The following is a 12500-nucleotide window of genomic DNA, read 5'->3' as shown; positions in this document are numbered from 1 at the left end:
AAGAGGAAAGCCTTCACCAAGATTTGTGCATCTCCAATCTTACCTGGAGTGAGGCAAAGGTCTGTTCCAAGGACAGAAGAAGATGGAAGAGTACTGTTGAGACCCTCTACTTCGCCAGGAGCCAAGAGGTGTAAGGTAAGACAAGTAAGTCACGGTGGTAGCGTTTTCTTCTTTTTTTTTAAAGTCATCATTAGGAAAGCATATATTATATTATAATAAGTTAAAGACCCAGTTTAATCAAAGATAGGGAGAGCAGAAATCTACAGACTATATTCTTCAATCTCATATTTTTGGAATGAAGAAAATTAAGTTTTAAATAAAGCTGACCGGAGTTAAGAAGTGCGTTTCAAAGTTATATTTGAAATAAAGGAAAGAGATATTCTAAAAAAAAAAAAACAAAAAAAAAAAACAAAAAAAAACAAACTAGGTTAACCTAACTGGGTAACAGAGTTATGTAAATAGGTAAAAACAGGTAACCGTCTTAAAACCGGGGAAAAAAACTGCTGATAAACCTGGGATTAGCCACTCCCACGCCTCGTTGTGAAAAAAGTCCGCGAAATTAAAGGGGAGGCAAGAGAAAATCAGCTGATCGTTAAAATAGTAACAGAAAAGTGGAGGTGCTCGGCAATGAATGCAAGAAAGACATTTAAAACGCCGTAAAAATGTTTAAAAATCACTTAATGTTATAATTATCATCCATAACAACCTGTCAAGTTCACATATGTAAGATGTCAAGCCAAAATTAATAATAAAATAATAAAGAACACGATTGACCGGTGGTCCGTTGACTACACATGCATACGAGTACCAGAAATATTTTGTAAACAATGTAACACAATATAATGTGTAAGTTTCAAAGCAAATGCAACCACAAATAACATCAAAGAACAATGTGGGACTACTGTTTTAATTTCATAAAACCAAACGTATATTTTCTGCCCCAGATATTGAACGTGTAGTTAGTATGTATCGTACAAACAACATTCGTTTAGACAGGTAGTCGGGATTCTAGCGCCAGTTTTATTTGGGCAACCATGATTGGGATTTCACTCAATGCACTTATTATTAATTATTATCATTATATAATAATAATAATAATAATAATAATAATAATAATAATAATAATAATAATAATAATAAATAATAATAATAATAATAATAATAATAATAATAAGCAGTTGAAAGGATATAGTCTTTGGTGTATAAGTGCATATGTACAATATTTCTTATAATAAATGCTTTAAAACAAAACAAAACTAAAAAAAATAAATAAGAATAAATGAATAAAAATATCTATTTGGGCATTTACTTACATTAATAGTCTTGAAAATCACAATCACAATCCATGAAAATTAAATATCCCAAAATCCGAAGAAGACATGAATTTAATCCAAAATCCAACACAGGAATGTATTTTAATAGGAGACAGATATCCTATTAAAACCATAGCATTACTTGCAAACAACAATACCCCACTCTGCGTTTAACGGGCTTGTGGCCGTCACATTGTAAATTGTGGCCGCATTAGGGTAATCGGTGTCCTAAAGACTGACACACTGACATACAATCAATGAGAACTATAAAGAATCCATTCTAGAATTCAACTACAAACTGAAAAGCATGATAAATATCACTCTCTCAAATAATTTCCTTTGCTCAGGTTCACTCACACTCTCCTTTATTGCAAAACATTGATAAGTGAGATAAAGTTTGTATTTCAATTATAAACTTAATCACATAACCTAAATGATGGAGAATAAAAACAGCTAATTATAAAAAAAATTCACAGATCAAGTTATCTAATTGAACTCCGCATATTTAGCTTAATTACTCATTGACCATATATTTTTTAAAATGGCATTGTTTCATTTAAACAATACCATGACGCTTATGCCTGGACCGGGTATTCACAAATTCTGCTTTTGTGTTCACTTTTCGAATCGAATTAATCTCTATCTTATCCGTTTATTTGCAAATTTTCTGCACTTTATAAATAAGACCATAACGCTTATGTCTGGACCGGTTGTTCGCAAATTCTGCCTTTGTGTTCCACTGTTCGATTAGAATTAATCTCTATTTTTTCCGTTTATTTGCAAAGTTTCTGCACTTTATAAATAAGACCATAGCGCTTATGTCTGGACCAGGCATTCGCAAATTCTGCTTTTGTGTTCCACTTTTCGAATCGAATTAATCTCTATTTTATCCGTCTATTTGCAAAGATTCTGTACTTTATAAATAGGACTATGACGCTTATGCCTGGACTGGGTATTCGCAAATTTTCCTTTTGTGTTCCACTTTTCGAATCGAAATAACATCTAGTCTATCCGTTTATTTTCAAAGTTTCTAGATTTTATAAATAAGACCATAACACTTATGTCTGGACCGGGCATTCGCAAATTCTGCTTTTGTGTTCCACTTTTCGAATCGAATTAATCTCTATTTTATCCGTTTATTTGCAAAGATTCTGCACTTTATAAATAAGACCATGACGCTTATGTCTGGACCGGGTATTCGCAAATTCTCCTTTTGTGTTCCACTTTTCGAATCAAATTAATATCTAGTCTATCGGTTTATTTGCAAAGTTTCTGCATTTTATAAATAATAATAATTGTTCGAAATTTTACCTTACACCCGATATTACAAGTACAAGTGAGCCAGGTGAAGAAGATTGTCAAACAGTGTGACAGATGAAATAGGAAGAGAGAGAGAGAGGGAGGGAGGGAGAGAGAGAGAGAGAGAGAGAGAGAGAGAGAGAGAGAGAGAGAGAGAGAGAGGGTAAGAGAGAGAGAGATATTCGTTTTTTTGTTCAAAATCTCTCTCTCTCTCTCTCTCTCTCTCTCTCTCTCTCTCTCTCTCTATCTCTCATTGCACAAGGTTGTGCTATTTACTACTATTTATCAAGAACAGCCAAGCTGGCAACCCAGTCTGTATAAACTAAGCAAGATGGCAACAGGGACCTCGCTCCTTATCCAATGCCGAAGCTTTAGTTTGAGTCAAACGGTTTTGTTAAAAAAAAACACCCAAAATAAGTTCGTGTCGTAAGTGATGGAAGTTGAAGTCGGCTTATTATAAAATCGTTTTTATGGTCTGTTTGGATTACCCTTTTTAAATAGAAAAAGTGAATATATCATAAACTTGAAGAATAGGCAAGCTAAATGAAATTTAAATTGACTGATTAAATGAGTACGCGAGGCTGAGTTGCGAACGACTACTGGGTTCTGACATTCGATCCCAGTGTCATTCATGTTCACCGTACCGTGTTACTGTCTACACACTACACTGCATTGTTAGTGACTGGTCATGTCTATTTTGTTTGTATGTTTTACGCAAGCTTAATAAAAATTAAATTGACTGATTAAATGAATACGTGAGGCAGAGTTGCGAACGACTCATGGGTTCCGACATTCCGATCCCAGTGTCAGTCATGTTCACCGAACTGTGTTACTGTCTACACACTACATGGCATTGTTAGTGACTGGTCATGCCTGTTTTGTTTGTATGTTTCTTTTAATATGGGTCAATTTACAAAGAATAATAATGGAAATGTTCAAAACAAAAACTAGATTCACTATTACGTGCCTGTAATGAAGTGCTTTCCACAAACCGTGAGCGAGAATGATGGTGGAGGTAATGGCAACCATGTGGGTTTGTTATTGTTTCCTACCTCCGTCAACCCGCGCATCCGGTTGCGCACCCACGCTGATTCTGACCAATATAGACGTTGTATTCTCATGATATGGTGAAATGCAGGTTTTCTTCTTTGGTGAATTTTTGTTTCATTTCTACTTTTTCCTACTATTTTACCATTATCCCGAGTATAAAATTCAAAACAGTTATTTCAACTGAACATTCAATTTCCTTCATTTTGATGTATACATTTGTTAGGTTTCAATCAGAAATATAGATATGGTGGTCACTTTTCTTTGATAACCCTTTCATACTTGGCTGTCTGTCAAAATAAATACTCCCAAAGTAGGTAAAAAATTCCCCACGTAAAGAGTTAACAGACGCAAGCAACAGCTTTGATCTCCAATTTTGACCAATACAGTATTTCGTTCATTGATGGTGCTGAAATATCGCAACAAGGAATAAAACTAAATATCACATCTTTATGGGTTTACAGATTTAAAAAAAAAGTGTGTTGCTTCAAAATGTATGTCCATTTTCCGAAAGTTTATTTCAGACAGCCTTGTATAAGAGGAATAAGGAGGAGAGAGAGAGAGAGAGAGAGAGAGAGAGAGAGAGAGAGAGAGAGAGAGAGAGAGAGAGAGAGAGGGACAGATATAAATACACAAACACAAACACACACACACATACACAGAGAGAGAGAGAGAGAGAGAGAGAGAGAGAGAGAGAGAGAGGGGGGGGGGGAGAAAGAGAGAGTGAGAGGGACAGAGAGAAAGTGGAAGAACGGGGGAAGAAGAGTGCGTTTCAAAGTTATATTCAAAATAAAGGAAAGAGATAAACTAAAAAAAAAATTAAAAAATCTAGGTTAACCAAACTGGGTAAAAGAGACATGTAAATAGGAAAAACAGGTAACCGTCTTAACACCGAGAACAAACTACTGATAAACCTGGGATATAGACGTTGTATTCTCATAATATGGTGGATTGCAGGGTTTCTCCAATTTTGACCAATACAGTATTTCGTTCATAGGTGGTGCTGAAATATCGCAACAAGGAATAAAACTAAATATCATATGTTTATTGGTTTTCAGACTTTAAAAAAATGTGTTTTGCTTCAGAATGTATGTCCATTATCTGGAGGTTTAATTCGGACAGCCTCCTATAAGGAGAATAAGGAGGAAGGGGGAGGGGGGGAGGAAGGAGTGAGAGAAAGAGAGAGACGGAGAGAGAAAGAGATAGAGAATGAGGAGGAGGATGAGTAGAGAGAGAGAGAGAGAGAGAGAGAGAGAGAGAGAGAGAGAGAGAGAGAGAGCGAGAGAGAGAGAGAGGGAGAGAGAGAGCGAGAGAGATAGAGAGAGAGAGAGAGAGGGAGAGAGAAGAGGGGGGGGGGGGGTTAAGGAGGACTGACTTGCGATAACTATTAGGGGAATACGTTTGTCACCAAAATTCTGTCCCTTTGTTTTGTCCAAAACAGTGACCACTTTTATAAAGGACAACTTAGATATAAACAAGTATTATTCTCCAGGCTTGTTGGTTTTGATGAGCGAAGAAAACTTACAAATCAGAGAACTCATAAGATTATCAAACCACGACGCTTAGATGCCAGTCCCTTGTATTTGAATCCTTAGGATTATAATTTTGTTACAAATCACGGGACTGAATTAACTCTCTCCTTACCAGCTATTTTCAGAATTTTAAACCAAAACTTCATACTCACCCAACACAAAAATAATTTTTTCAAACAGATAAGCAACGAGTATATTCTATATTTTGTGTGACAGAAAAATGAGCTCTGCAACACAGTGTCGAGTTTTTATAGCTATAACTATAACAAAATGAAATCAGAATAAGAAACTTGTTGGCTGCATCGTAACGAAAGTGACGATTTTCCTATGGTGGTGAGAGGGTTAAGTAGCCAAAGCATTTACTCAACATTCATAGAGAAGGGCATTTGTTTACCACACTCCACATTTCATACTACCAAATAAATCACTTTATCAGGGTTACCACTCTTGTTATCCAAACCCTCTCTGTCATTTTGAACAAACTCGAAGAAAACGAGGTGCGAATCAAGTGGCTGGTCGGTGACTGACGACATCAGTGAAATATCGCTAGATTGCCAGTTTGAAAATTTAAAGCCAAATTTCCAAACATCCTTTTAAAAAAATTCTTAAAAAAAAAAAAATTGCTTTGGATTTTTCAGGACTTTTGTTGTTGCTTTTTCGATTGTCTAAAAGGAATTTTTGACCTTTTTAAAAATCAACACAAGCACACATAATCCCCCCCCCAAAAAAAAAACAACAAAAAACAAACAAACAAACAAACAAACAAACAAAAAAAAACAAAACAAAACAAAAAACAAAAAAAAAACCCAAAAAAAACAACAAACAAAAACAAACAAACAAGGCAAAGCAAAACAAAAACAAAACAAAACAAACAAACAAACAAAAAAAAAAAACCCCGTGTCTATTCACACCTCTGTCTGTCTTCAAAGACAGCCATTCCCCCCCCCCCCCTTCCCTTCCTCTCTCTCTCTCTCTCTCTCTCTCTCTTTCTCTCTCTCTCTCTCTCTCTCTCTCTCTCTCTCTCTTTCACTCTCATAAAAAGCAATAGGGGTCAATAGGAATGCGAGGCTCTGCTAGGGATAATCAAACATAACAAAGTAGAGAACGAAAGTGTGATATTTGAAAAAAAAACAAAAAAACACGAACTGGTTCCAAACTCATTGGAAGTGTTTGTTTGATGGTATTTACATTTTTATAACAATGAACTCATAATATATTGGGTGATCAGAGCTTCAATAGTATATTATATCTACTCATCGGGCTTGTTACTACTAATTGGATTTGTTTTTGGCGACGGCACGTTAAAAATAAATAAATATATATTATATATATATATTATATATATATATATATATATTATTATTATTATTATTATTATTATTATTATATATTATTATTATTTGGCATTATTTATTTTAAACAGCTGGCCACCCTTGCTGGTGGGATACTAAATATATTTGATTGACTTGTTGGTCGTCGCGCCGCTGCTTATTTTGGTTGTCGTTGTCAAGCACGCAAATCCGGCGTTTTCTCTCACTACTGCCCACTTGGCTTATTATTCACTTTTCCCTTTCCTTCCATTTGATAACATTGGGTATAGTAGAGCACCGTTTTCATTTTCACGCTTGGGTCGGTCTTTTCACCTTTTATGTTTATGTAAAAAAAAAAAAAAAAAATTAATTGTAGATACATAGATACACGCTTTCGGATTTGTTAAAAAAAAAAAAAGATTACAGGCTTATACTTATATAAATAAAATTCTCGCGTTGAATACCTGACTCCTTGCGTGTGTGTTTTTAGCGTGATACTCGAAATTGTGAAATTGTTCTTGGTAGATTTTATGCGATTAATTATAATTCAGTGGTGTTTATTCAAACTGCTTTTACTTTTTGGAGATTATTATTTCAAGGTAAGTTTGTATTTTTTTTAAAAATTCGGTTAAGTGTGTTATTCATTGTTCCACATTGGTACCCCATGCAGTATTCTTCGTCCAGAACTACCAACAAGTGTATAGTTTAGTTGTCGTTAGTTGTGCTCTAAGAACCAAAATAAATGATCTCATTAGTTGTACGATTGAATATCCCTCAATGTTCACTTTCTTTTGGTAGTCGTCGCCATGTATTTTAGTGTGATGTAAATTTTGAGGCCGAATTTCTGGCATTTATCCTGAGCTTTAAACTTTTGCTTTTATATAGCGCAATATCAACTAAATGTGCTCAAATTAAAGCGCTTTACACGTGGTCCCTAGCCAACATCAATTCTTAATATGTTGGACGAGACATGACGCCTATATTAGAATTTTTTTTATCGGACAGAGACAACGCTTTAATCAACAAGGTACTCATTTTACACCCGATTAAGGTGAGAGAATGTGAGTAAAGAGCTTTTTCTAAGGACTCAACTATAGATAGAATACGCTTGGCCAAGGAGTTCACAACATTGCCATCCGGAAGTATAACGGAGCAACACACAAACTCTGTGTAACCATGAACTTTTATAGTCTGGTTAATACAGTTTAGTGAGAACAACTCACAAACGCGGATGGCAAAAACAATAACAAAGGCCTGAGTGACGTCATCTGCATACTATCTATATGCCGCTCAGAGCAAGACTCTAACCCAAGGCCTTCCGATCCGAAAGCGAGTGCCATTCATACCACTAGATCACATAAAGCCACACATTACGCACTCGCTGACCTGAAGATTAAAAAACAAAACAAAAAAAACAAACAAACGTGAGCTATTATATAGAGCAATATCCACTAAACGTGTTCAAAGCGCTTGACAAACGGTCCCTGACCAACACGTAAGAAGTAGAACGGGACATGACGCCTGTTAGGAGATATTATTACAATTTTTTTTCGGACAGAGACAACACTGTTAACGGCCATGCAGGTTTTCATTTTACACTAAGGTGAGAGAATGTGAGTAAAGCAAGAACCTTTTCCAAGGACTCAATCAACTATACACCGAGCTGGGCTCGAACCCAGGACCTTCCGATCCGAAGACGACGAGTGTGATTTATACCACTAGACCACATCAAGCCTCACATTACCTTCATCAACTTACTATTCATAACGCTGACCCAAATATTGCATCACGATGACAGACAAGGCCTTCTATAGATTAGTATGCAGATGACGTCACTCAGGCCTTTGTTATTGTTCTTTGCCATCCGCGTTTAGTGAGTTGTTCTCACTAAACTGTATTTGCCGACTATAAAACGTTCATGGTTACACAGAGTTTGTGTGTTGGTCCGTTATACTTCCGGTTGGCAATGTTGTGAACTCCTTGGCCAAGCGCATTCTACCTATAGAAGGCCTTGTTCCAGACCGTTTCACATCGAATTGTATTCTGTAGTTCAAATAAATGGGATCTTGTTGCCTTGAGCATCACTGATGAAAATATATAACCTATCGTCTCAAAACGGTATTGATCCTATGCGGTTAGCAAAAACAAAACAAAAAACAAAAAAAAAACAACTCAGAACATACGCCAGCCGGATAAAACGTGCCAACACACAAAATTATGTTTCACCTTTATAGTCTGATTAACTCACTCAATCCTAGAGATTTTTGCTACTTTTCAAAACTGGAAAAAAAGTGTATTAAAAATGAGCATGTACATAGATAGTTTTATTCAACTATCATTAACATGTAAAAACTAAAAACATTAGCTTTGCTACTACACCTTTAATTTGTCTCAGAAGAATGTAAAAAATAGGCATGGGGTAAAAGTAACCCGAGTAAACTACGGATATAGTCGGCGTTAGGGTTGAGTGAGTTAATAATATAATTTAGTGAGAACTACTCATTAAATTGCTGGCTAATAATAAAATAACAAAGAGCTGAGTGACGTCACTTTCGTTCATTCTATTATGTTGGGTTGAACCAGATACAAAAAAGTCAAATCGAAGCTTTATTGATCAATAATATGAAATCTTATCTTGGTGTATAGATAGAATGCGCTTGGCCAAGGAGTTCACAACATTGCCATCCGGAAGTATAACGGACCAACACACAAAACTATGTGTAACCATGAACTTTTATAGTCTGGTTAATACAGTTTAGTGAGAACAACTCACAAACGCGGATGGCAAAAGCAATAACAAAGGCCTGAGTGACGTCATCTTCGAACTATCTATAGCCGTAGCCATCGTTCACTTATAGCATGACACAAGAACCCACTAGGACTTTTAGATAGAATGCGCTTGGCCAAGGAGTTCACAACATTGCCATCCGGAAGTATAACGGACCAACACACAAACTCTGTGTAACCATGAACTTTTATAGTCTGGTTAATACAGTTTAGTGAGAACAACTCACAAACGCGGATGGCAAAAACCATAACAAAGGCCTGAGTGACGTCATCTTCGAACTATCTATAGCCGTAGCCATCGTTCACTTATAGCATGACACGAGAACCCACAAGGACTTATAGATAGAATGCGCTTGGCCAAGGAGTTCACAACATTGCCATCCGGAAGTATAACGGACCAACACACAAACTCTGTGTAACCATGAACTTTTATAGTCTGGTTAATACAGTTTAGTGAGAACAACTCACAAACGCGGATGGCAAAAACCATAACAAAGGCCTGAGTGACGTCATCTTCGAACTATCTATAGCCGTAGCCATCGTTCACTTATAGCATGACACAAGAACCCACTAGGACTTTTAGATAGAATGCGCTTGGCCAAGGAGTTCACAACATTGCCATCCGGAAGTATAAACGGACCAAACACAAACATCTGGTAACCATGAACTTTTATAGTCTGGTTAATACAGTTTAGTGAGAACAACTCACAAACGCGGATGGCAAAAACCATAACAAAGGCCTGAGTGACGTCATCTGCATACTATCTATAGTTTGACGTCATTTTTAGTTTTGTACAGTGTCTAGTGATTTGTCGTTAGTAGAGCTCAAGGAAACAAGTGATCCCATTGGTTGAACTATTCAATACAACTCACGATTTGTTCTCTTTTGCGGCCAAAAACTTGTCTTTTGACGCAATATTTTGGTCAGTGTCAGGCTATAAGTTAACGATGGCTACGGTTAAGCATTGTTAAATACTGTTATTCTTCTCCTCAATAAAACATGAAAACTCAACCCAAGTCTGAAGTACTTGGCTATACAATCTATTTTAATGATCGTAATCACCCTGACACATAATACCGTTTGGGGGCTACGGAACACAATTTCACTTTTTATTGATGCAGAGCGTTTAGACAAAATACTCATAACATCCGCCAGCCGGTTATAACGTCCCAATCCACAAAAAACTGCGTAGCCTTTCTTCTTTTTTCTTCTCTCCTATCTTACAAAAGGTTTAATATAGAAATTATCATTTAAATGGCTTATAGAGAGTATGCACTTGGCTAATAGGTTCAAAGCATTGCCATCCGGAAGTATAACTGGCCAACACACAAAACTGTGTGTAACCATGATCGTTTATAGTCTGGTTATTCAGTTTAGTGAGAATTATTCATAAACGCGGATGGCAAAAAACAATAACGAAGACCTGAGTGACGTCATCTTCGAACTATCTATAGATAGTATGCAGATGACGTCACTCAGGGCCTTTGTTATGGTTTTTGCCATCCGCGTTTGTGAGTTGTTCTCACTAAACTGTATTAACCAGACTATAAAAGTTCATGGTTACACATAGTTTGTGTGTTGGTCCGTTATACTTCCGGATGGCAATGTTGTGACCTCCTTGGCCAAGCGCATATTATCTATAGATGATAATTTGATTCATTACAAGTATTAAAAACAACTCACTTTTTTAAAACTTTTCTTCTGCCAATATCAGCCTATTACTCGTATGTACGCGAAGGCAGCGACTAAACCCCTTCATATGGAAGTATGTGCCCTAAATACATTATCGGTTGTCCTTTTATTCGAGAACCTCGTGGAATCAATTGAATAATGATTTTATAATGTCCAGTTGTAGCCGTCTTAATCTCAAAGCCTGCTTGACAATGGCCAAAAAATATTACGTCAAATAAATAACAAAGCGACAATAACCCAAACGAACGGAACGGAACGTTTTATTCAGTTGTTCAAAGCGCGGTTCTAGTTCCGGGCTATAACTTAACGGACGATGGCTACGGGTGGTTGTCCACTTGTGTAGTGACGTAAGTTTTTAGACCGGTGTCGACTTTTAGTTCACTAATGTCACAATTAAACAAACCCCTTCATGGGCAGATAAGAGCAATGACTATAATATTATAATCAGTAACCGGTCTATTCGAGAACCGTGTGGAGCCATTCGAGTAACGGGTTGCTATGGGTTTAGGTAAAATACTCAGAACGTGGGTTCTGTGTCAACCTTCCGGTTAACGAGTATGACAATGTGGTGGGAGTACCTACTTGCATTGAATTGATACCAGTTAGTGGTTCCTCTCGTTATTTTGATTACATAAAATGCATATTTCGTTGACTACTCTTCTTATATAAATCTATGTTACCGAGAGTGCAGACTGACCCTATTCGAATTATATCTTCTCGAGTTTAATCTCTTCTTGCACTGTTGATTTTCTATAGTAAAAGAATCATCGTTATGTGACGGATTAAGTCGAATGCCATTTCATCATTTGAAGATGAAATATGATCATTTCCACACACAAAAATAATGTTATTATAAACCTCAATTTATTTTCTCAAAGCTGGAATATGTAGGGACAGCAACATAAAATGAAAATCGGGGTTAATCTTATAGATAATATGAAGTTGACATCACTCAGGTATTTGTTATTGCTTTTTGCCATCCGCATTTATGAGTAATTCTCACTAAACTGTATTAACCAGTCTTTTAACGTTCAAGGTGACACATTTTGTGTGTTGGTCCGTTATACTTCCGGATGGCAATATTGTGGGCTTCTGAGCCCAGCGCATACTATCTATAGATTGATTAAAATTATTCCCAGCTGGTCGAAATGTCACATTTTAGACTTTTTAAAAACAATTTGGTGATCATTCTAATTGATTTGTGAGTTTTTGCACACAAAAAATATCCTATTTTGTGTGCGGCTATGTGGTCTTGTGGTATGACATTCGTTTTCGGATCGGGAGATCCCGGGTTCGAGCCTGACTTGGTGCGTAGTTGAATCCTTGGAAAAGGCTCTTTACTCACATTCTCTCACTGTACTCATGTGTAAAATGAGTACCTGGCTGTTAACATCGTTGTCTTTTTTCAAAAAAATAATTGTAATATCGTCTAACAGGCGCCTTGTCACGTCCTACATGTTAAGTGTTGCTGTTGGCCAGGGACCCCTTGTAAAGCGCTTTGAGCACGTTTAGTGGATAT

At 36.5% G+C, this 12500-nt stretch overlaps 1 protein-coding gene across 1 annotated transcript in view; it reads left to right on the top strand.

Annotated features, from left to right (window-relative positions):
- The first annotated feature begins 6729 nt into the window (after nt 1–6729).
- The window catches only part of LOC144979570 (cholesterol 7-desaturase nvd-like), a 134861-nt gene continuing 129090 nt past the window's right edge, over nt 6730–12500 (top strand). Inside the window, exon 1 of the mRNA XM_078926304.1 lies at nt 6730–7100. The gene's annotated coding sequence lies outside the window, so the exon portion shown is untranslated. The remainder of the gene's footprint in view (nt 7101–12500) is intronic.

The sequence above is a fragment of the Berghia stephanieae genome, chromosome 9, assembly GCF_034508935.2.
Source record: "Berghia stephanieae isolate SIO BIC M18660-M18661 chromosome 9, UCSD_Bste_1.3, whole genome shotgun sequence".
NCBI lineage: Eukaryota > Metazoa > Mollusca > Gastropoda > Nudibranchia > Aeolidiidae > Berghia > Berghia stephanieae.
The sequence above is the reverse complement of the archived record's forward strand: the minus strand, read 5'-3'. Positions and strand labels throughout refer to the sequence as shown.